The 22,351-nt window shown below is 37.7% G+C and overlaps 1 protein-coding gene across 1 annotated transcript in view; it reads right to left on the minus strand.

Annotated features, from left to right (window-relative positions):
* The window catches only part of Crppa (CDP-L-ribitol pyrophosphorylase A), a 272,273-nt gene that overhangs the window by 36,195 nt on the left and 213,727 nt on the right, over nucleotides 1-22,351 (minus strand). The window lies entirely within an intron of this gene.

Here is a 22,351-nt window from a genome sequence, read left to right on the forward strand (position 1 = left end):
GACTCACCATCTACAAGAATAATCTTTCAGAGAGGGGAAACCTTTGCGGTGCCACTAACTGTCTAGGCAAAGGTGGAGTTGACAGAAGTATCTTAGCTCAGGATTAAAAAGGAAAGTAACAACGGTGTGTGAGCATAATCTGAGAAATACAGAAAAACATGTTTAAAGTATCTTGAAAAATACCAACACAGAATATTTCAACCCCCCCAAGGGTTTTGAAGTAAACATCAAAGGACACCTCAGTTACACCACATGTTCATATCTCCCTGAACTAACGCATGTTCCCTCATCTACTGACTATCAATGAGATGGGAGCTGATGAGAGCCATAATCCTACACAAGCTCCAAAGCATAAACACAAGGAAAAATGCACTTGGTGCCAATGGAATGCTTTCTTTATTGCTAAATCATTGTTCTTTAGGATTCTCTTGTGTTTTGACTACTGGAAGGATTAAGAATCATTAGTTAAAGTACCCATCAGTGACTTTAAGAGATCATTTACTATTAATCAGTAGGCAATTTTAAGTTAGCAATTGAGAAAGAGGAAGCATGAAGATTGGAGAAGACCAAGCTTCTCAATTTCTTTTGTTCTCTCACCCCTGCCTGTAAAATAAAGATGACAAGATGAGACCCAGTAACCCTTGAACCTACATGCCTATCCATGTCATAACTGGTTAAAACAGCACAGCTGAGGAAGTCCTTATCAAATACAGCCTCATGGGAAGCTGACTCTCAGGCAAATTTTATCACAGTGTTTGATATATTATGGAGCAGTGGGGAAGAAAAACTACAACTTTGAGGTCCCATGATCAGGTAATATTGAACAGATTTTTTCTTTCTCTTGAACTAGAATATACTTATATGTGGAGCACACTGTAATTAAAAGTGAGCATTGGAGGCAGAAAGAGAAATGCATCTTGTAGTGGCATCTTGCCTTGCCAATGAACTTGTGGTGTTGGCGATACCCTTTGAGCATGGTTTCCAGTGAAGGCATGACCTATTATAAGGTAGAGGAGGGGCTGGCTTGAGCTGTCTTGGGTTCACTGGCAAGGCAAGATGCCACTACAGCATCTTTTGTAGTAACTAGGAAGAAATCCCCCAGAGAGTTAACACAGTTAACACAATGCTTTCTAGGTTTTGCTGTTGTTGTTTGGAGACACTATGTAGCCTTGGATGACCTGTAAATCCCTATGTAGAACAGGCTGGCCCAGAACTAACAGAAATCTGCCTGCCTCTGTCTCCTGAGTGCTGAGAGGTACCACCATGCCTGACTCAGACACAGTTTAAATATGCCTATTTTTGGTTTTGGCAAGTAACTAAAGTTGCCTTGTTTTTCAAGAGCAGAATGTCTGGGACAAGAAGCAGAAAAGTGCTCAGTGTGACAGACAGACTTAAGTGCACTGTTATATTGCTGTCATTATGGTTTTTGTTAAAACAAGTCAGATTAATGCTTTGATTAAGTGTACTCAAGACAATATTACAAAGGCCAAGGGCAAAACATAAAAAAAAAAAAATAAGTGCCATAGATGTTATTCATCAATTTACTATTATACTAATGGCTTTGCAAAGTAAGGCCTTACATGCATTAATCACACAAATTACTACAGAGAGACATAAGAAAATAAATCATAAAGTGGAATTGCCTTGGTTGAAGAAGCAGGGTATAGGGACAGCAGTGAGTTTTTGCCTCTCTGGCACACTACCCACTCATAGAAACCCACAGAAATGATCTGTCAGGCCTTTCTATGGAGCAGAGTCACATAACCAAGGCCGAGTGTATCCTCACCATCTCATTTTTATACAGAGTACCTCTTTTCACTCTCTAGTAGATGTTGATGTAGTTTGAACCTTGGGAAAAAATAATAAAAAATGTCTTCTCTTATTATCTGTTTTAATAAACATAAAAAGCTTATTTAAATGTTTCCATAGCTTGCTGGACAATATAGTGTATGCTCATAATCCCAATACTTGGTGGGTGACACAGGAGCCAGTTCAAGGTCAGGATGAATTATAAGAAATTCTATCTCCAGAATAGAACAAATGGAAATTCTGCCATGTCCAGGAAATAGGACAGTTTTTACAACTGACAAACCTGCTGAGAAGGAATCATTTAAATCACATAATCACATCAGTCACTGAATAAAGGTATCAACAACTTTTGTTGGGTTTTGAGTACCTAGAACACCCCAGGCATTAAGGATAAAAGTAGGATTTTTCATAGAAAAAAAAAAGAATCAATGTAAACACTGTACAGGAAAATCTAAAAGTGACCAATGGGCCTGATGTGAAAGCCCTTTCCAAGACAAGTCTGTAATCTCACAAAGCCTGAAATCTCACACTTGGGAAGCTAAGGCAGCATGATGCCTGTTCCAGAATAATCTGAACTATAATATCAAACTGTATACTAGTAAAACCAAATAAGCACAAAAGAAAAGAAAGGCAAATGTCTTTCCCTTGCTGTCTCTAACTGGCATCTAGTTAGCATCTTGTTTCCTATATCTTCTCATTTAATTTCTATTTTAGTCCAGAGATCAATAAATTGCCACCTTCATGACAAGTCTATGCCACCTAATTTTGTAAATAAATTGTCACTTGGAACAAAACCACACATTTATGACTTATTTGCTGCTTTTACATTGGTATAGCAGAGGCAAGACCCAAAACCATGCACCTTCTTCTACTCTTCATGAAGACAACAGTTGGGGATTCCCTTCTGTATGCTGTGATATGTTTCTCTTAATATTGGTTGATGAATAAAGCTGTTTCATCCAATGGACAGGCAGGATGTAGCAAAGCAGGAAGGGGATACTAGATGAGAACTCAGGAAAGAGGAAGGCAGTGAGTTACCAGTGAGACTTCATGTAGATGCTAAGGGAGAAAGAAGTCTGGGCATCACCAGTAAGCCAAGACCATTTAGAGATACACAGATTAATAGAAATGGGTTAATAATTATGAGAAAGCTAGCCAATAAGAAGCCTGTGCCTATGGCCAAACAGTTTATAATTAACATAATCCCCTGTGTATTTATTTGGGACTAAATGGCTATGAGACTGGGTGGAACAAAAATTTCCATCTACAGAAAACAAAACTACTCCTCAACAATCGAAAAACCTCGGTGTTAAACTATTTTTAAGTATCTAATCCACATTCAATACTTGAATTCTTTATTAGACACTAAGAACCAATGTTTCCACACTTCCTTCACTAATTCATATGAATGGGAGAAGAAATAGATCCAAACTAAGATAATAACTGTATAGGAATTTTAATGTGGTATAAACAAAGATAAACAAATCAGAAATATTAAACACAAGAGAGTTAAGTGCACTATATAAATGCAAATATTAAATCACATTAATTTATAGGTCAAATAAAAATGGTACAGCTAGTCTACCATGAACAAAGATTTTAAACATTATCAGACAATTATCAGTGTGGTAGGTTATTTTAAAACACTAGAAATTACATTAGTAATTCAAAGTTTAGCCTGGAGGTAACAGTCTACATAACTCTCAGCAATTTCAGATGCTGTGTGTATTTGTAACTGCATGTGCTGAGCAGCTTTATACTATACTTAAAATTCACAGATGACAAGAGAAGATGAAAAGGCATGGGGCAATCAAGTGAGTTCAAAGCCATGTTAAACAACACAGTGGTATATTGTCTCAATATGTATAAATAAAAGGAAGACTGGATTATAGTTCCGTAACAAAACATTCACCTAGCAAGCTTGAGACACTAGGTTCAAGTCCTGATACAAAGAAATACCTTAAGAATAACATTTACTCTGAGCAGAGGAGAAACAGAGCAGCAGGCCCAGAAGGACAAAGGGTGAGTGGAGGACAGGGAGGAACCTACAAGATTCACACAAGGTTCCTCACAGAAGGGGAAAGAAAAAGAGCTCCTGAGTATATAGGGAGGGGGGGGCAGTGAGTGGAAAGGGAGTTAGGAGAAAGAGGAGGGGAGGAAAGGAGAACATGTGGGACCAGGAAGATTGAATCAGGGGATGAATAGAGAAGAGCGAAAAAAAAAAAAAAAAAAAAAAAAACAGAGAGAGAGAGAGAGAGATACTATAATAGAGGGAGCCATTTTAGGTTTGAAGAGAAAACTGACCTACAAGAGTGATCCCAACTAACAATATGAGCAACAAAGGAAAGGCTACCTTAAATACCCTTCCCTGATAATGAGATTGATGACTTCCTTATATGCCATCCTAGAGCCTTCATCTAATAGCTGATGGAAACAGAAGCAGACATCCACAGGTAAACACTGAGCCAAACTCCTGGAATCCAGTTGCAGATAGGGTAGAGTGATAAGAAAAGGGGTCATGTCCAGGCTACAGAGACCTGAACAAGGGGGAGCTCATGGACTCCCAGACTGATAGCTGGGAAATCAGCATTATACCGACTCAGACCCCCTGAATGTAAATCTCAATTAGAAAGCCTGGGCAGACTAGGGAACCTCTGACAGAGGAACTAGGATGTACCCCTGCTGCACAAAAGGACTTTGGTAGCACATTCCCCATGGAAGAATACTCCGTTAGCCTAGAGGCAGGAGGGAGGGCCTAGTCCTTACTCCAAATGACTTGACAGATTATGATGACCCTCCTGGAAGGCATCACCCTCACTGTGGAGTAGGTGGGGGGAGGGGACAGGAGGGGAGGTTGAGGGGCATGGGAGGTAGGGAGGGAGAGGGAACTGGGATTGATATGTAAAATAAGAAAAAATAATTATACATATATATATAAAGAATTTATACACACACACACACACACACACACACACATATATATATATATTTGTAGGACATTTATGCAGTATCAAGTCACCAGAGCAGAGAAAATTGAATCTCCACACTAGGTCCAACAGCTCTGTTTCCTCATGACCACAAGGGTTTGTAATATCATTTCACCAAGGTAATTAAAAGGTAGACAATAAATCCATATACTGCACCAAGAATAAAATGATTGTAGTGCATTTTATAAATGCATGGGCTTAGTACATTTATAACTGAATCTCACAGATGACAAATACTCTTGGACAAAGAAAACTATTTATTTCTTGTGGTTTGTCCCATACATATGCACATATGAACAACACTAAATATTTAAAATATATTAAAATGGAAGTTATGAATGTGAGAGAAAATACAGAGTACCTGAGAGGAGTTGGAAGAGGTAAAGAATAGGTGAGATTGATCAAAATATACCATTTCTGCAATAAAATTCTAAGAAAATATAAAAATTAAAGAAGAAATTTATAATGAATTATTTGAGGAATAATAAAGCATAAGAGCACATGGAAAAATAATGAAATAAATCAAGGAAACAATATAGAAACAAAATAAGAGGTTTCATAAATAAGTCATTAAAAAGAAGAAAAGTGAAATCAAAGTATATTTAATATATCATACATTATTAATAGGTAGGACTTATTTAAGTGCAAAAATATGTTAATGCATGCAAAGCAACAGATATGTTAAAAGTATGAAAAATTCCTTCCAAAAATATCTTTTCAATAGATGAAAATCCAGTTGACAGAAATGAAAATCCCTTATCATAAAATGTATTACAAAACTGGGCACAAAATAAACTACTGCACCATAATATAAGTCCCCCCCTCCCACTTCCACCAAATCTATGACTATCACCATGTAGAGTTAAGGCCTGAAAGCTTTTAAAGTCAACATAGCAATGGGAGTACTAGCCAGATCAATATCAAAAGAGAATGAAGCAAAAGTATTCAAGTAGAAAAGGTATAAATGATGTATTTCAAAATGACAAAACTTTACAAAAATTAGTCTTAAAGACTTCATTAAAACTGATAGAAAAATGAGTTAAGTTCTGGATTACAAAAAATACAAAATCACTTTTATTTCTGTAACTACAAAGAAACTATATAGCAGAGATATTAAAAATAATTATACTGTCATTATTATTACAGATAAAGGACATTAGCCAGGTATGTGGGCATGCTTTAATTATGTCACTGGGGAGGCAGAGGCAGGTGGATGTCTGTGAATTCAAGATCAAAATGTCTACATAGTAATTTCTAGACATCCAGGGATACATAATAAGATATCTCAAAAACAAAGAAAAAATAACAACAATAAAAGATAGTAATAAGTATAGCCAAGAAGATGAAATATTTATACAATAAACAGTATAGAACACACTTGAAAGAATTTAAGATAGTACAGATGGAATATATCCCATGTTCATGAGATGGAAGAGTAGTTTTCAAGTAACCATACTATCCAAATGATATAGAGATTTAATAAGACACCAAATTCAAATGATGTTTCTCACAGAGAAAGAAAAATCTTAAAATTTATGTAAAATCACAGAATTCCCTTATTGGCCAGTGTGGCCTTGAACAAATCTAGAATCATTATACATTTCAAAAATATTATAAATCAACAATAATAAAAACAAGTCATCAGTTAACAGAATAACAGGAATATATATCAATGAAACAAAATAAATAGCCCACAAGTAATGAACATTCACAATCATTTGGTATTACAGAAGGATGCAAAGAACACACAGAGAAAAGACAATTGTTCCTTCAAACATATAATATTAGGAAAATTACATACACTCAAGTTTGGAATTGTATCAAGCCACTAATAAAAGAGTACTTTCTAAGAAAATTAAAGACTTTACCATACAAATTCAAACTGTCAACCATCAGGGGACAATGAAGGAAATAAATTCCTGACCCTGGTTTGTGCACTCCATTTTGAGGCATCTTTTAAAGCCAGGCAATAAAAACAAGAACAGACGAGGAGGAATACATCAACTACACAGATTTCACAAAGGAAATAGACGTGATAACAAAGAAACAACCCACAAAATGAGAGACAGTATTTACTGTGTACTCACTTGATAAAGGATTTATATCCAATATACACAGCCAATCCAAGCAAAATAAAATTACATAAATAAGCAGATGAGAAATGCCCAAAGGCAAGGATAACGGGAACCTACTTAAACATAACAAAAACAATATACAGTAAACCAACAGCCAATATCAAACTAAATGAGAGAAACTCAATGTGATTCCTCCAAAATCAGGAAGAATACAAGGCTGTTCACTCCATATCTCTTCAATATTGTACTTGAAGTTCTAGAGCAATAAGACAACAAAAAGAGATTAAGGTCAGACAAAATGGAAAGGAAGAAGTTGAATTTTCACTATTTGCAGATGGTATGATAGTTTACATAAGTGACCTGAAAAACTGCACCAGAGAACTCCCACAGCTGATAAATAGCAAAGTGGCAGGATACAAGATGATTAACAAAAAAAAAAAATCAGTAGCCCTACCCTACTATATACAGACAATAAATGGGCTGAGAAAGAAATCAGAGAAACATCACGCTTTACAATAGCCACAATAAACATAAAATATCTTGGGGTAATGCTAACCAAACAAATAAAACTTTGAGTTATTACAAATTTAAAGAAGATACCAGAAAATGGAAAGATCTCCCATGCTCTTGGATAGGTAGGATCAACAACTTGCCAAAAGCAATCTACAGATTCAATGCAATCCCCAACAAAATCCAAAGACAGTTCTTGAAAGAGCAACACTCAACTTTATATGGAAAAAGAAAATCCCAGGATAGCCAAAACAATCCTGTATAATAAACTCCCAGAGGCATCACCATCCCTGACTTCATGCTCTATTATACAGCTACAGTCCTGAAAACAGCTTTGTATTGGCACAAAAATAGACAGGTAGTCCAATGGAACCAAACTGAAAACCCTGATATTAACACAATCACCTATGAACACTTGATTTTTAACAAAGAAGCTAAAAGTATACAATGGAAAAAAGAAAGCATCTTCAACAAATGTGCTGGCATAACTGGCTGCTGGTATGTAGAAGACTGCAGATAGATCTATATCACCATGCACAAAACTTAAGTCCAAATGTATCAAAGACCTCAACATAAATCCAACCACATTGAACCTCTTAGAAGAGAAAGTGGGAGGTACCTTTGAATTAATTCGTACAGGAGACCACTTCCTGAACGTAATGCCAGTAGCACAGACACTGAGATCAAGAATTAATAAATGGGGCCTCCTGCAACTTGGAAGTTTCTGTAAGGAAAGGACACAGTAAATAAGATAAAGCAGCAGCCCACAGAATGGGAAAAGATCTTCACTAACCCCACATGTGACAGAGGGCTGATATCCAAAATATAAAAAGAACTCAAGGAGCTAGTTACCAAAACACCTCATCTAGTAGCTCATGGAAGCAGAAGCAGACACCCATAGCTAAACACTGAGCTGAACTCCTGGAATCTAGTTGCAGAGAGGGAGAAGTGATGAGCAAAGACCAGGCTGGAGAAATGCACAGAAACAGTTGACCTCAACTAGGGGGAACTCATGGATACCAGACTGACAGATCCAGACCCCCTGAATGGGGGTCTCAGTTCAGAGGCCTGGGAAGTCTACGATACCTCTAACAATGAATCCAAGATGTATCCCTAGTGCAGGAACGGAATACAGGAGCCCATTCCCCATGGAGGGATACTCCTTTAGCCTAGAGATATGAGGGAGGGCCTGGCCCTACCCCAAGTACCTGACAGACTCTGATGACCCTTATGGAAGGTCTCACCCTCCCTGGGGAGTGGATGGGGAATGCAATGGGGGAGGGGGGGTCTGTAGTGGGCATGGGAGAGAAAACTGGGATTCATATATAAAATAATAAATAAATAAATAAACACAGTTATAAAAAAAATCTGTTAATCGAGAAATTCTCAGGTACCCACAGGATGTCCCCAGATAAGACCACTAGCAATAGTGGACAGGGTGTCTGAATGGTCTTTTCCCTTTAATCAGATTAGCAACTACCCTAATGGTCATCATAGAACCCATATACAGTAACTGATGAAAGGAGATGCAGTGACCCACAGCTAAGCACTGAGCTGAGCTCCTGAAGTTCAGTTGAAGAGAGGGAGGAGGGATCATGTGAACAAGGGGGTTCAAGACTATGATGGGGAGACCCATAGATACAACTGACCCAAGCTAGTGGGAGCTCATGAACTCTTTACTGACAGCTGAGGAACGTACATGGGACCGACCTAGACACTGTGAATGTGGGTGACAAGTATGTGGCTTGATCTGTTGTGGGTAGGAGAGGTTCCAGTGGTATCAGGACCTATCCCAGGTGTTTGAACTGGCATTTTGGAGCCCATTCCCTATGTGGGAGATACCTTGCTCAGTTCTGATACAGGGGCAAGGCTCTTGGTCCGGCCTAACTTGGTATGAAAGACTTAAACCATCTGAGAATTGGATGAGGGGTAGGAAGGGGATGGTGGGGGGGGGGTGCAGGAAAAGGGGAAACTGGGATTGGTATGTAAAATGAAAATAATTTTTTAAAGTTCAAAATAAAAAATAGTATGTTTCCCTGTGGCTTTTTGAAGCATCTGCAGTGTTTTTTAATCTTTTCCTTTCTCCCTCTAACTCCACATTACCACCCTTAACCATTCACATGTAAAATCCACCTCGAGTTTTCAAACTTCCCCCTTCATAGGGTCTGTGTTCCATCCACCTTTCTGGTGTTTTTGTTGTTGTTAAGGTTGTTGTTGTTGTTGTTTTTTTTTTTAATCTACCCTCTCCTGATGGGAGATGTCATTCTGTAAATATGTTTCTCATACTGGTTAATGAATAAAGCACTGTTGGTCAATAGGAAAGGAAGATAGGAGGGACTAGGAGACAAGGAGGAAGAGGAAGTAGTAGGTAGGAGCCAAGATGGAGAGTTTGGAGAGAACAGAACCACCATTCCTCTGCTCTCGGTAAGACCACGTGAAAATACATAGATCAATAGAAATGGGTTAATAATTAAGACAGAGCTAGCCGATAAGAAACTAGCACCTGACCAACAGCATTATATCAAATACAGAGTCTCTGTATGTTAATTGGGGCTGGTGCGGTGGCAGGACAAGACCAGCTGCAGGAAGGAAAAACCTTACTCCTTACACTCCCCCCCCAAGGTACCTGTTTACCTGGCTTCTGTAGTTACTTCATTTTATATATTCAAATCTACAGATTTAGAGCTAGGATTCACACATAAGAAATAATATGAATTTGACCCTCTGGATCTGTGTTACCTCACTCAGTATAATATTTTCCAGTCCCATTCACTTACCTAAAAATATGATTTAATTTTCCCTTAAAGCAGAACAGAATTCCAATGTATACATGTAAAACATTTCCATTATCCATTTATCAAATGAAGAACATATGGATTGCTTCTACTTCATAGCTCTTAGACCAGAAATGAACATGAATGAGTAAGCAAGATTGTCTATAGTAGGATATTGAGTCCTTTGGGCACAATACAAAGCCTGTTTAGAATTTTCCAAACCAGTTTCCATAGTGGCCACAGTAGTTTTCAATCCTAGCATGAGTGAATGAAAGTTCCCTTTCCTCCTCATACTAAGCAGCAGCGGCTTTCAGTTTTTCTTGAACTTAGACAAGCTGACTGGGGCAAAATGAAATACCAAAGACATCTAAATTTACATCTTCCTAATTGCTAAGGATTTTGAATCTTTTAAAAGTTATTTCTTGGAAATTTATGACTTCTTATTTTGAGAATTCTCTGTTCAGAAACAGACCATTTTTAAACTGGGACTCATACCCTTCTCAGCAGGAATTAATTCATATCTGGCACTGTAAACCTAGCAAATACTCACTGCAGGAGAATCATAGGCCTTAAAAGAGAACCTACTACTGCTATTTTCCTAAGCCAATATAACTTCTAAGTGCATTCTAAATATGTATCTGTTTACACACAAATAAGTATAGGTCTCACCCCTCCTCAAAAAAAAAGCTTCATTTTACAATAAAGTTACTGAAGAATTGCACAACTGCTCAGAAGGAAGTGAGTGACTACTGGGTACTTACCTCCAGTTGCTATGTCTGCTTACAATTCAGGATCAGAGAACATGGTAACAGAGGGGGCAGTAAGGTGAAAAGAGCCGGAAGACCAGAGAGGCTGCTCTCCTCTAGACTTGATGTACAAGCGAGGACACAGGTGAAATCTCAATAATATACTGCACAGCGAGCACACTCGTGACATACCATCAGATGTCGGGGCAATACCTGAGGCCCCACCCCTAGATACTGAGCCACATGCTTCAGTGGCATCAGAGAAAGTGAGACTCACTTTTCTTCAGTGGATGATCTCCCTGACAGCTCATCACATCCCAAGTATTCAGCCCTAACATTCATGTACACATGACCAATGTTAATTGACTCAGTAGCATTGTATATATTACTTATGAATAAAGCTAGCTTATTTTCTTTCATAAACAAATTTTTACTTTCTCACCAATATATGCTTTTTAGGATGGTCAATGTATTTTTCTGAAACAAATCATATCACTATATTTGTTCTTTCACATAAATCCCACTTTGCTTTTACTCGATATATTTAATTGATTTTCTTTAATTGATAAAAATGTACACTTTATTTTTTATAAACTCAAAATTTGAATATTTTAGGACAGTGATCCACGCTGCTAGTACTTTGCTTGGCTTTAGTTGAGCTTAGCTTTAAGTTAAGCTAACAATGCAAATTTGACTTATCCAATCAAATAAAAACAATCTAGAAGCCTATCAGAAAAGCTTATTGGCAAATTCTGATCAAAATTTGTTGGAAACTACCTATGAGATAATGACATTATTTGCAATATCAATGTAAGCAACCATTTCTACAGGGCAATTTTTTCGAGTGGCTGTTTTGGTCCTAGCTTATGAGCTAGGAAGTACCCTGTATGTTTAAAGAAAAAAGAAAAGAAAGAAGAAAGAGCAGGGAGGGAGGGAAATTAAGGAAGAAGGGGAAAAGAGTGAGAGAAAATAAGATTATGTGACTGAGACTGTAGGAGGTTTATAGATCCCTGGTATAAATCACAATTTTTCTTTTAGTTAAAAATGATAATGTAGCTTTTATTGAGCAGTGTATGTAATATATAATAAATATACATGTAAAATCAAAGCAAACCTCAAGTAATCAAATCTCCTTCTCTCTCTCTCTCTGTCACACACACGCACACACACACACTCTCTCACACACACACACACTCACACACACACACTCTCTCACACACACACTCTCACACACACACTCTCTCTGTCTCTCGCTCACACACACACACACCTGGCCACAAGCACACACACAAAGCCCAGTTTCATGTGTAGTTCATACACACACACCAAATCTCCTTTATACACTGTTCACATCAGGAAAAATTAAACAAGATACTTCAGTGAATCCATTTCAAATTGACTCCATGGCGTCCATCTCACAGGGGGAACCAGAACCTCTGGAAGATTAACTGGCTTCCCTTAGACAGATACATTATTCCACTGGAGAGTAATTGAGATTTGTAATCTAGAGAGCATGACGCCTTTATTCTCCGTTGTGATAACCTTTTGCCAAAGCATGATGGAGTAGCAAACACTGGAATTAAACGTCAAGCCAAATAAGATCTGGGATGATATCATTTGCCTATTATCCTAACTCTTAGCAGCCAGAACTAATTTAAGGAGGAGGGTCAGAAATTGAAGGTCAACCTTGGCCACATAGTAAATTTGAGTCCAGCCCTAATGTGTATGCATTCTCTTCTCTCTCTCTCTCTCTCTCTCTCTCTCTCCCTCCCTCTCTCTCTCTCTCTCTCTCTCTCTCCCTCCCTCTCTCTCTCTCTCTCTCTCTCTCTCTCTCTGTGTGTGTGTGTGTGTGTGTGTGTGTGTGTATACACAGCATTTTCTGATTTATATTAAAACAATGCCCATTTTACTTGTGTCTTCTGCAGCAGGAGACAGAATTTAGCCCCTAAACCTAAGACTTTAATTATGGCATTCAGTTGAGGTAATTCTATACAGGAAGCTTGAGCAACTGATATGAAGTTCAATAGCTTATGGTTGTAATGCCATGCTTCAAGAAAGAGATAGCATGGAGTAGGTGATGTAATCTGGACAGTGTCCTACCATTCATACAATGATACAGGAATGAGCCAGAGGAAAGCAAAAAATAAATCAATGTTTTTATTTCAAGAATGTTAACTATAAATATAATTATTGAGTTCTGCTTAAATTTTATGCTGTTGATTTCACACACAAATTACATGCTGAATGTGAATCAAGTGGATATCTTGTTTACTGACACATACTACATCTAAACTTCTATGTGTATTTTAGAAAATATTACTGATAAATGAACATAGTCTTAGCCTTTCTAGGCAGATTGGAACCAATTATTTGATTTAAGGTTTTTTTTTTTTTTTTTTTTTGCCCTTGATTTTGTATGAAATCATGGATACTTTTTATGTTTCTTTTTTTTTCCTTGTGTTTTTTTTTATTAATGTGTTAATACATTAATATTTTACTTCTGACTCTGTACAATAATGCCTACTTTTTATGATTTCTCCAAAGCTATAAGCTTCCCACAACCATCATAAATACTCACCATATCTTAACCGCCCCGTAATTTTAGTAGAACAACAACAATAACAACAACAACAAAAATCCCAGAAACCACAACCCTACCACATACACTGAAGTGATGAGTGGATTGGTATGGCAACAGTGTTCATATGCTAAACTCACATGATAGTCACTGGCCAAAATTGTTTGCTAAGTGTGTGCCTAGAGAAATGACCAACATTAGAAATCAATAGTCTTCCATCTCAGTCAGTGTGGGAAGCTCTGCTCCCTGATCTAATGGGATGGATGGAGGGAACAAGTCATGTGGTAAAGGACACCCTTGGGATAAAGTCAGGTCTTTAGGTAAGCAAACACCAGCAAAGCTAAATGCTACTGATTTTAGTGACTACTCTTAAAATGCCATCTAACTATATTTTCTAGAGCCTTAGACAAAGCATGTTTGGTTTAATTTATGAAAGCATTGGCCAAGGTCCTGGCAGAAAAACAGTTCTAAGTTCAGCTTTCACTATTTTTTGTTTTGTTTTGTTTTGGTTTGGTTTGATTTTTTTAGACAGGGTTTTTCTGTATTGCTTTGGAGCCTGTCCTGGAACTAGCTCTGTTGACCAGGATGGCCTTGAATTCACAGAGATCCATCTGCCTCTGCCTTGCCAGTGCTGGGATTAAAGGCGTGCACCACCACTGCTACATATCAGCTAGAAGACTTGGGCTAACTTTCTCCATGCTTGTACTTTTCAGCCCACATCATTATGGCTATTACAACATAAAAATAGACTTGTAGTTTGAAATCTGTTTTTTCTATATTTTAAACTTAAGAAAGCAGAGAATATTTTAGAAAATAATTTGAAAAGATATTATAGAAAGTAAATACAAGAAGTATCTTCATCTATTTCTGGTGTTTTATGGTCACTATATAGGACATGCAGAATAACATTTCACACCTGAAGTCCATCTGCATGACTTTCCTCATCTGGACCCACATTTGCATCAGCAGAACTCCCCATGTCTATCTTATTTCTCTTTTCTGTAAATGACAGTACAGAGACATAGTCTTGATGAGCTGGTAGAGGAATCATTGTATGAGGTCTGCTTTGACATGAGCTCCCTTTCTGAATTCTAAAGGTCTTTGTAGTAAGAAACCATATTTTGAACATGGCAATAAATATTTGTGAATAAATTTCTAAATGACATACCACTTTAAGAAAATAATCTATTGAAAAACAGAATAGGTACAAGTGAAATTTTCTAACATGGATTTACATAATTTTAAATCATTATTTCATCTTCTTTCTTTGAGACAAGTTTTTGCCTTGTCATGCTGCCTGGTCTGGTTCTCACTATGTAGACCAGGCTTACATCTAATCCCCAGAGACCTATTGGCATCTGCTTTCTGACTGCTGGTATAAAAGGTATAATACATAATGCCTTTTTATCATCTCTCTGAAAAGGTTTCTTCCTTCCCTTTTTTGTGTATGTATCTAAAATAAGTGTGTGAACTTCATATGCAGTGACCAAATTTATAATGCCATGAAGCAACCTGGCATAAAGTTTGACAAACAAGTGTTATCTTCAAAAATCCCTTATTGGAAGATGAAGAATTAATATATGGAATTTCTTACAGCAAAGGATACCATCACTCAGGTAAACAGGCAGCCTACAAAATGAGAAAAACATGTACTAGCTATTCATCTGACAAAGGGTTGGTGTCTAAATACTACACAGAACTCAAAAAATTAAACACCAAAATAATAAACAACACAAATGAAAAATAAGTGATATAACATTTTAAATAGCTATCTCAAATGATGAAATACATCTGTTTAAAAAAAAAGGTAAGTATACTATTTGATGTTCCTACCCATTATGGAAACATAAATTAAAATTTACTTGAGATTTCATATTACCCCCACCAGAATAACTAAGATCAGAAACACAAATGATAATAAATGTTAGTATGGGTGCAGGAAAAGGGAATTAATTTTCATTGAAAGAAGTGTAAACTGGTGCAATCACTATGAAAATCAATGTAAATATTCCTCAATAAGCTAAAACAGATCTATCATATAAATGATCCAGCTACAGTCTCTTGGGCACAAACCTAAAGGTTCCTCTATATTATACTATATGCACCTATACAACCATGTTTAGTGCTTTTCTAACCAGGAAACGGAAACTATCTAGATATCCATCAACAAATAAATGGGTAATGAAAGTATGGCGTATTTACACAATGAAATATTGTTCCATTGTTAAAAATGAAATTATAAAAACACCCACCAGGTTGATGTTTTCCAAAAATTGGTGGGCTATAATATTACAGTGCTTTGGGGTATAAGGTCTGAATTATTAAACACAACTGAGAGCAATGCCAGTTTATCTTAGTACGTGTAGGTTAACAGCTAAAAGGGATGCTAGCCCTATGGAAGACAGAACTGAGTACACACACAGGGCAGACCTGAGTACATACACAGTGCACAAGGGAATATACACACAGTGCATAACCGAGTACACACACAAGGCAGATCTAAGTACACACACAGTGCACAATGGAATACACACACAGGGCAGAACCAAGTACACACACAGTGCAGAATAGTTACTATTATCTAGTTTCCACTAACTTTCTATCAACTTTACCCAGAATAAAAACTAGAGGATTTTATGAATCACCTAAATTTTGTTTTATAAATGAACACTATCATAAAGTGTATATGTTTATTGTTAATGATACACTCATACAAAAATAAAAGCTGTTGAAAAGAAATTGTCTTCCTCAAGGAATATTCAAAGGAGTTATTTGAAAAGACATGAACTTGTATATATATTTTTCCTCTAGTATTTTAAATTATTTCTAAACAATTAGAAACATAGAAGTCAGGCATTGTGCACTATGATTCAGAAAGATCACAAGTTCAAAGCAATTCTCAGTTGCACAATAAATTTGAGACTCTACCACACACCAGTTCTAACCAAACACACCACAGCTGTCAATTCTCCAGCACTGCTCTGCCTTTGGAGTTCTAATCACCCCCCTTGCTTCAGTTCCCTTTGCCAAAACATTCTCACCACTGACCCCGGATCTTCTTGACTCTCTTGAAGCTTTGAGCCAGGAGATTTGCAAATAAGGAGCTGCCTCCGAATGTCCTCAGACCACCTCTAGTCCTATGAAACTTTAAAGTATACATTGAAACAATGTTTCCTCCTTGAAGTATGGCTTTGTGAAGTATTCATACCAAAATTTATATTAGTTTCAAATAGTAAAACTAACCAACTTCTGGCTCAATTTTAGTTCTGCTCCACCAGACAAAACCCATACCTGGTACCAGTATTGGTCAAGACCCTAACAGAGAAACAACTACTATTTTGTTCTAAATAGATATTGTATTAAAACTACTCATAATGACTTACCATTCTACCCATAGATAAATTCATCTATCAGCCCTCATCAGAGAAGCTTCTATTTATAATTGATTCGGTTTAACACAGAGACTCACAACTGGCTAAGGTGACAATAAGAAAGTGCAGAATATTCAATATTAAACGTGACATCTATATCCTACTCACTCCTTCCAAGGCTCAGGGTTCATTATTGGAGAAGAAGAGTATAAAATCAAGAGTTAGTAGATGAATAACAGGAAACTGTTTTCTAGAAATAGCAGGGCAGCTGAACATATGAACTCAGTGGTTATGAAAGGATGCACAAGGCTTATATAAGCTCAAGCCAGACCAAATCCCATCATGGAGAGGGAAGGTGGGCATGAAGTCTTGCAGAGGAGCTATTGGCAATTAACAGCTGATGAGAGAAGGAAGGTGACTTTTTCTTTAAGACTGTGGCCCCTGATAAACTTATCATGCTGTAGTGGAAATCTAAGAATTTTATGTATAGCATAATTGAACTTGATCCTGAGGAGACAAAAAAGGATAACAAAGTTGAGTGGTTAAGAATGGATCTGGGAAGAATTGGGGGAGGGACTGAATATAATCAAAATACATTATATAAACTTATCAAAGAACGAATAAAAATAATACTGGAACTTAAGTTTATTTATGGGACCTAACTCTTCTTCTAGAAAGGCATTGCATGCAGCTTGGGTCCTCTTATGTCCTGCTTATATCACTGTGCAATGGCCTTCTACTTCAGGTATCCTAGTAAGATCCCTTTATCACAATCTCCATATCTTTTTTAACTTACTTTTTATTTATTCTTTGTGTCTTTCATATCATGCCCATATCATGCCTCCTGATCCCACCCATTTCCCTCTCCCCATTAAAACAAAATAAAATTTAAGAGGAAAAAAGGGAGAAATGGAAAATCTCATTATGGAAGCTACAGTGTGACACAGTAATTTACACAGTAAAAACCTTTACTCATACATTTCTACATGTAGAATCATCTGTCTGGTTCATGGCCCCTGGTTTCTCCTACACCATCAACACTGGGCCCTCACTAAGAATCTCCCTGAACATCCTGTTGTGGCCTTGTGTCTGGGAGATCCTGCAGCACTGGGTTTATAGGACCGACCCCCCCCCCAACCCCAACCCTGTACTCCAGCAGATCACATTGATTACAGAGTGGATCAGGGTGGGCCAAGACATAACCCTGGTTTGGGCTTGGGTAGTTGCAAGGTTGGTCAGCCCACAAGCTCCTCCCTTTCTACACCACTAGGGGGAGTTCTCCAGCATTAGCCTAGCTAGTTTACCTCTTACACAATGAGTGAGGGCAGGGCTAGTTTTCCCACTTTCATATCCTCAGGGTCAGTTCTCCCACACCTACATCTTCAGGGCCAGCGCTACTGTGTGGTCCAGGAGAAATGTAGGGGCATAAGTGCTATAACTGAAGAAGGGCAGCTCTTACAACCACAGGGCAAGCTCTCCCACCTGCTGCGGGTGTTGATGGGGACATCTCCTCCCCTCATACACTGTCACAAGACAGAAGAATAATAGGGACGGTGTTTCCATGCTCATAACTTTGGAGCAGGCTTGCCCACAGCTCCGCCAACAGGATCAGCTCTACTGTGCTGCCCAGGCAAGGTGCTGGTCTGCCTGCTCTCCAGAGTGTTGCAGCTGGAAAATCTACATTTCTTAACACAACTCTTATATACTTCAAGGCTCTTACACTATAATTTATAATCATTGGTTATATTCCTAGAAATTATCCTCTAACAAACCATGTCACAGTCAACACTTACTGTCATCTTCCCATCTACTTGAGCACATTTTTTTACTGTATGCATATATATATATATATATATATATATATATATTCTGATTTTACATATCAATTCCAGTACCCTCTCCCTCACTCCCATGCACCCTTATTGTCCCTCCCATACCCCTCCCACTACACAGAAAAGGTGATGCCTTCCAGGAGAGATCATCAAAATCTATCAGGTCTGAACATAACACCAGTAGTACAGACACTGAGATCGATAATTAATAAATGGGACCTCTTCAAACTGAGCAGCTTCTATAAGGCAAAAGACACAGTGGACAAGACTAAACGGCAGCACACAGACTAGGAAAATATCTTCACCAACCACACATCTGACAGAGGGCTGATCTCCAAAATACACAAAGAACTCAAGAAATTGGTTACCAAAACACCAACTAACCCTATTAAAAAGTAGGGTACCGAAATGTACTAATCTTACTTGGAACTTTCTAACAATATGGGAATATGAGAATCTTATCTCCCTTCAACAATATGGACAGCAACATCACTTTGCAATACAGAAACTCTGGATAAATTATATTTATGTAGATTACAACCTAATGCTGCTACTTACATAATTTAATGCTCTAATATTTTTGTATTTTGGAGTAATGCTTAGTGTTAAATAATTCTTACTTTATCCCTAAGTATTTACTATATCATACTTAACTAATTTCTTCTCCTCCTATATAGTTACTTCTCAGTTAGTCCAGGTGTTACTATTGCTGTAATGAAATACCATGACAAAAGTAACTTGGTAGGGGAGGCTATATTGGGCTTGCACTTCTTCATTATAGTTCATCATTGAGGGAAGTCAGGAGAAGTCGTCAAAAAGGCAGGTATGTGGGGGCAGGAGCTGATGCAGAGGCATGGAAGAGTGCTGCTTGGTGGCTTATTCAGCCTGCTTCCTACAGAACCCAGGACCAGCAGCCCAGGGACAGAACCACTCACAATGGGCTGGCCCTCCACCATCAATCACTAATTAAGGTAATGCCTCATAGAGGCATTTACTGATTGAGGTTCCTTCCTTTCAGATAACAATAGCTTGTGTTAGGTTGACCTTAAACTAGGTAGCATGATCCCCCTTTGTCTAATCATTCCTTTAAATATTATCTTCTCTACTATTCTTTCTTAGAATGCATCTACTTCGTATGCCCATGTTATTCTCTTTAAGCTATGTATCCCTGACAGATAATATTCCTGACAATGATACAGTCATGTTATAATAGCTGCTATTTCTATAATACTCTTATGAAATGCTTTGGTATTTAACATATTTAATATTCATAAAAGTCTTATGAAAAAAGTTTTGGCATTGTTTTCAAATAAGAGAAAAACATGAAATGGATAGAAAGTCAAGAAAAGTTTAAGTCATCATTAATTGTCAAGTTTCTAACTGGTCATAGTGCTAAAAGCTGAGGTGAACAATCTGGCCTCTATAATTCCTTACAAGGCTTGCAGTTCTCCTATGACCTGTTATACATAGTCCATTTCACAGTCACTCATCTCATGAATTTCCCTAGTAATGAGACATTCATTACGGGAAAAGAGGTTTATGGGGATAGCTGGTTTTCCTTTCTAAAAAAGAAAAAGAATGAGACAAGGATCATTTACCCTCCTCTCTATCTGTATCTGGGTTCTACTTCGACTCAGTGTTTATGTATGGGTGTTTGCTCCTGTTTCCATCAGGCATTAGTTGAGGGCTCCAAGAATAAGTTAGTTGTTGATCTCACTCTCCACGAAGGGCATTTATGGTAGCCTTTCTATGGAAGCTCAGATTATTAGTTGGCAGCAGTCTTGTAGTTCTCTAGACCTTTCTTTGTGTTCAATTTTATCTTCAAACCATTATTGGCTCCCTCTTTTATGTTCTCTCTCTCTCTGTTTCCTGTCTTCTATTCCTAACCGGGCTCAATCTTCCTGGTCGCACATATTTTCCTTTCCTCCCCCTTGTTTTCTACTACTTTACTCTTCATTTGCTGCCCCCCCCCCACTTCCCGTGTGCTCTGGGTGACTTGTCCCTTCCCGGTTCTGTGAGGGACTTTATATGAATCTCTTAAAATATACCTTGTATCCTAGTTCCTCTGGTGGTATGAATTATAAGCTGGTGATCCTTTGATCTAGGTCTAAAATCCATATATGAGTGAGTACATACTGTGTTCCTCTTTTTGTGACTGGGATACCTCATTCAGGATGGTTTCTTCAAGTGCCATCCACTTACCTTCCAATTTCAAGATACCATTATTTTTTTCTGCAGAGTAGTATTCCATTGTGTAGATGTGCCACATCTTCATTAACCATTCTTCAATTGAGGGGCATCTAGGTTGCTTCTAGATTCTTGCCATTACAAATAGTGCTGCTATGAACATAGTTGAACAGATGTCTTTGTTGCATGGAGGGGGATTGCTGGGTCCTGTGGTAAACTAATTCCCATTTTCTTGAGGAACTGCCATACTGATCTCCAAAATGGTGCACTCCCACCAGCAGTGGAGGAGTGTTCCCATTTCTCCACATCCTCTCCAACATGAGGCATCATTGGTGTTTCTAATTTTAGCCATTCTGGCAGGAGTAAGATGGTATCTCAAAGTTTTTTGATTTACATTTCCCTGATAGCTAAGGATGTGGAGCATTTTCTTAAGTGTCTTTCAGCCTTTTTGATTTCCTCTGTTGAGAATTCTTTCTTCATTTCTGTACCCCATTTTTTAATAGGGTGGTGTTTTGTTGACTAGTTTCTTGAGTTCTTTGTATATTGTGGAGACCAGCCCTTTGTCGGATATAGGATTGGTGAAAATCTTTTCCCAGTCTATGGGCTGCCTTTTGGTCTTGTTGAATGTGTCCTTTGCCTCTAAGTTTGAAGAGGTCCCATTTATTAATTGTTTCAGTGTTTGTGCCCCTGGAGTTATGTTCAGGAAGCTGTCTCCTATACCAATTTGTTCAAGGGTACCTCCTACCTTCTCTTCTAAGAGGTTCAATGTGGCTGGATTGATGTTGAAGTCTTTGATCCATTTGGACTTGAGTTTTGTGCATGGTGACAGACATGGGTCTATCTGCAGTCTTCTACACACCCTCATCCAATTGTGCCAGCATCATTTGTTGAAGATGCTTTCTTCGCCCCATTGTATAATTTTAGCTGTTTTGTCGAAAATCAGGTGTTCATAGGTGTGTGGGTTAATATCAGGATTTTCAATTCTATTCCATTGGTCTACCTGTCTATTTTTATGCCAGTTCGAAGCTGTTTTCAGAACTATAGCTCTGTAGTAGAGCTTAAAGTCAGGAATGGTGATGCCTCCTGAAGTTCTTTTATTGTATAGGGTTGTTTTGGCTATCCTGGGTCTTTTGTTTTTCCATGTAAAGTTGATTATTATCCTTTCAAGGTCAGTGAAGAATTGTGGTGGGATTTTAATGGGGATTACATTGAATCTGTAGATTGCTTTTGGCAAGATTGCCATTTTTACCATGTTTATCCTACCTATCCAAGAGCATGGGAGATCTTTTCATTTTCTGGTATCTTCTTTAATTTCTTTCTTTAGAGCCACAAAGTTCTTGTTATATAGGTCTTTCACTTGTTTGGTAAGCATTACACCAAGATATTTTATGTTGCTTGTGGCTATTGTAAAGGGTGATGTTTCTGTGTCTCTTTGTCGTCTGAAAAAAGTAGGGCTACTGATTTTTTTGAGTTTATCTTGTA

The sequence above is a fragment of the Phodopus roborovskii genome, unplaced genomic scaffold (assembly GCF_943737965.1).
Source record: "Phodopus roborovskii unplaced genomic scaffold, PHOROB, whole genome shotgun sequence".
In the NCBI taxonomy this organism is placed as follows: Eukaryota; Metazoa; Chordata; class Mammalia; order Rodentia; family Cricetidae; genus Phodopus; species Phodopus roborovskii.